Here is a 3,792-nt window from a genome sequence, read left to right as displayed (position 1 = left end):
TTACTGATCAGAGCCTGGTGGCAATGAGTTGGACATGGCCCAGAAGGACAATAGCATTTGACATTTCATGGGAGCCATAAATCCTCCCAAGTTGTTATGTTTCACCTAGGCTATTTGATCAAGTTCATAATAAGAAGGATCATTCTGAACCTGGGTTACTCTTAGCAGGGAGTATCCCCAGCACATCAGTTAAAGCTGATTAATGACCATAATATTAGGGAGAGCTCTCATTCTTGCTACATATACTGATTGTTAAAAATGAGCTTTTCTTTCTTCTTGCTTTTAGACAAATTTGGCTTTCAGGAACTTAGAGATCATGGTGGATCCATTCATTTCTGTTACTCCTTTGATAGCCTCATCAAGTGAGAAAAGTTAGACAAAAACAAGACCTTTGCTGCACCCATCTTTGAGTATCACATTGGCACCACTAATTGAGCTAAATGGAGGAAATCCTTTTCTTAATTAAATTTTCATCATCATTAGTGTCATACAGGTTCATAACAAAGAGATTCACACCCTAGTCTTAGTATCTATTCTCTCCTGTTTTAGCTACTCAGATTCCCATTTTAACTCAGCCTAGAATTCAACTTTTTCCCTCTGTTCAGGCTACAGATACCATTTTCTAGTTGATATCTTTTCAATCCATTTTCTCAAAACTCATAAAACCAAAATCTTTGGATTCCCCATTGGGGCCAGTCATCACTTGTACAGTCAGAGTTCTACCATCTCTGCTGAAAAGTTTCTTTAATCTTTCATCATCCACATCATCTCCAAAGTTTTCAATATAAATGTGGGTGAATTTCTTTGCATTGGCTCCCAGCTCACCTCCCTGCTCTTTCCTTGACTTGAATCTACCAAGGAATATTTTGCAGTCCTTGAGAAGCATGCTTTTCTTCTTCTCCATAGTCTGATCTGCAGAATCCTGGGTCTTAAAATACACAAAAAGGTCATCTTTAGAACTATTCTCATCACACAGCACTTAAAAGGACACAATGTCATCAAATGCTGAAAAGGTGTCAAAAATAAAATTTATTCAAGCTTGTAATAATAATGATGGTGGTACAGTGGTGCAATAATCTTTAACCTTACTATATACTAGGCACTGTGCCAAAGATTTACAATTACTGTCTCATTTGAGCCTCAAAACAACCCATGGATAATACAACCATTTTGGAAAATAATCTGGAACCCATAAAACAAAGCATACTCTTTGACCTATCGACACCACTCCTAGGTCTGTATTCCAAAGAGATCAAAGGTAGGGGAAAGGGGCCTACCTGTACAAAAATATTTATATCAGCTCTTTTTATGGTGGCAAAGAACTGGAAACTGAAGGGATGTTCATCAGTTGGGAAATGTCCGAATTAGGTACGATATAAATACACTTATAATGTGCCTTAAGAAATTACAACCTTCAAAGGCTTTTATGAAGTGATACAAAGTGAAGTGAGCAGAACAAGGACAGTGTTGTTCACTCTAACAACAATAATGTATGATGATCGACTGCAAATGACTTATCCACAAGGTAAAGATCCAGAACAACTCCAAAAGATTCATGACAAAAAAAAAAAAAGATCCACCACCATAGAAGAAACAGAGTTCAAATGCAGACTGCAACATACCATTCCTTGTTTCCTCCATGAATTCTTCTCTAGTATAAGCAATATGTGTCTTCTTTCACAATATGATGAGCATGGAAATATGTATTATATGATAATATATGTATGACCTATATCATATTACCTGCCTTTTTAAGGGAGGAGCGAGGAATAAAAGGATGAGAGAGAATATGGATTACAAAATATCAGAAAATAAATATTAAGAAATTGTACTGGGGGCAGCTGGGTGGCTCAGTGGATTGAGAACCAGGTCTAGAGATGGGAGGTCCTAGGTTCAAATATGGCCTCAGACACTTCCCAGCTGTGTGATCCTGGGCAAGTCACTTAACCCCCATTGCCTAGCTCTTACCGCTCTTCTGTCTTAGAACCAATACACAGTATTGATTCTAAGAAGGAAGGTAAGGGCTTAAAAAAATTGTACTGACATGTAAACTGGAAAAGATATAAAATATATATAAAGAAAAAAAAAAAACCCTGGGAGGTAGGTGCTATTTTATTCCCATTTTAAAGTCAAGGAACCTAAGGCAGACAGAAGTCCTGAGGTCACACAACTAGTAAGTGTCAGATTGGATTTGAATTCTGGGTTTCCTTACTCCAGGATCAGTTTACTATCTATCCAGTGCTGCACTGAATTGTTTGTTTTTCCTTACTGTTTTTGAACCCATCACTTCTGTCTGAGAATCCATAAGGAAGAAGAAAAGTAAGGGCTAGGCAACTGGAGCTGTGACTTCCCCAGGGTCACACAACTGGGGGAGGGTGGGTGTCTGGGTCAAATTTGAACCCAGTACTCTTGAGTCCAGGCCTGGTTTATGTACCCACTGAAGCACCCAGCTGGCCCTCACCTAGTGGTTTTTAATGAAAATATTCCCAAATTCTGATTTCCTCAATGAGGGATCCTACATAAAACAAATAGGTTTGCCCTTCATTACATCAAAGTTCCTGGTAGACAGGGCATAATCAGTATCAAACCGGGCTGCAGACCTCCACGGAGAGCATAGTAAAGAGGTTGAACATCTCCGAGATGTCTCCTGACACCTGAGTGCAAACAGAGGGAGGCCGTAAGAGAGCTACTGGCAGAAGTGATTCCCCCCTCTCCCCTTCCCCCCCCTCCCCCAGTGCCCAGCAGAATAAAGGCATTTTGGTACCAAGGCAAGGGAAAGAAAAGACGCTGAAAATCTTGGCTGAGACCAAAAGGTTGTAGGAGACAAGGGCAAGAGAAAGTCTTAGTGGCTCACTGCCAAGAACAACAACGTCGGGGAATCTCGGTGGCTTGTTGAGAGAGATAACCTGAGCAAAAAAGCTCAAGCCCAAACCGGGCTTTTTCTCCCCCTCTCCCTGGGGAACGCCTCGGAGTCCACCTTTAACCTCAAACTCTGAATCTCCCTTTCTCCTTATATCAAACTGGACCCTCAGTTTCCTGGCCAGAAAGCCCACGCACCAAAAGGACTTTCAATAGCAGCGTCCCGGGTTCTATACGGTGTTTTTTTCTCGGACAAGCCTTGGGGTGAAGAGGTTTTTCAAATGAAAACACCAGCAGGCAGCTGCAGCGCAAGAAGGGAATGAGGTGTATTCAGTCCCCGGATTTGTTCTGGGTGGAAGCAGGAGACCACAAAGGGGGCCTTGCCTGGCAGCGGACCGCCCCGCGGGGAAGCAAAGGAGTGTCCCATGTAGAGCCTGTGGGTGCGGGAAAGGGAGGTTGATTGGGGGATGCGGAGGGGATTGAGGGGAAAGGGATTGGTGAGGAGTGTCTCGGCAGAGGGCAAATTAGGGGCAGAGAATGAGAGGAACACGCAGGGGCACGCGCATGGGAGGCGGACACGGAAACAGACCGCCCAGGACAGACAGGTAGGGGCGACAGACAGACACGCGTTCGTCGAGAGTGGGCAGACCGACAGACTGACAGTAGCGCGGACACGCGGGAGCCAGCTACCCAGGCACGATGGGGAGGCGACAGTGGGAGGGCGACGGGGAGGATGGGGCAAAGACGTTCTCTTTCAACGCCAAAAGGATGAATGGATGGATGGACGGACGGACCGACGGATGGCTGCATGAATACATACATGCATGCACATACATACATAAATACACAGGAGAAGTCATGAAAGAGGAAGATAGGGAGAATTTTCTGGCTTCTACTCTTCTGTCTTTACTGTAAGGGTTTGTTGTTTTTGCG

General features: G+C 43.5%; 1 pseudogene; it reads right to left on the bottom strand.

Annotated features, from left to right (window-relative positions):
• Positions 1-282: 282 nt before the first annotated feature.
• On the bottom strand, positions 283-3,286 carry LOC100617703 (polyadenylate-binding protein 4-like; annotated as a pseudogene).
• Positions 3,287-3,792: the final 506 nt, after the last annotated feature.

The sequence above is a fragment of the Monodelphis domestica genome, chromosome 2 (genome assembly GCF_027887165.1).
Source record: "Monodelphis domestica isolate mMonDom1 chromosome 2, mMonDom1.pri, whole genome shotgun sequence".
Lineage (NCBI taxonomy): Eukaryota > Metazoa > Chordata > Mammalia > Didelphimorphia > Didelphidae > Monodelphis > Monodelphis domestica.
Note: the sequence above shows the minus strand (reverse complement) of the source record. Positions and strands in the feature narration are given on the sequence as shown.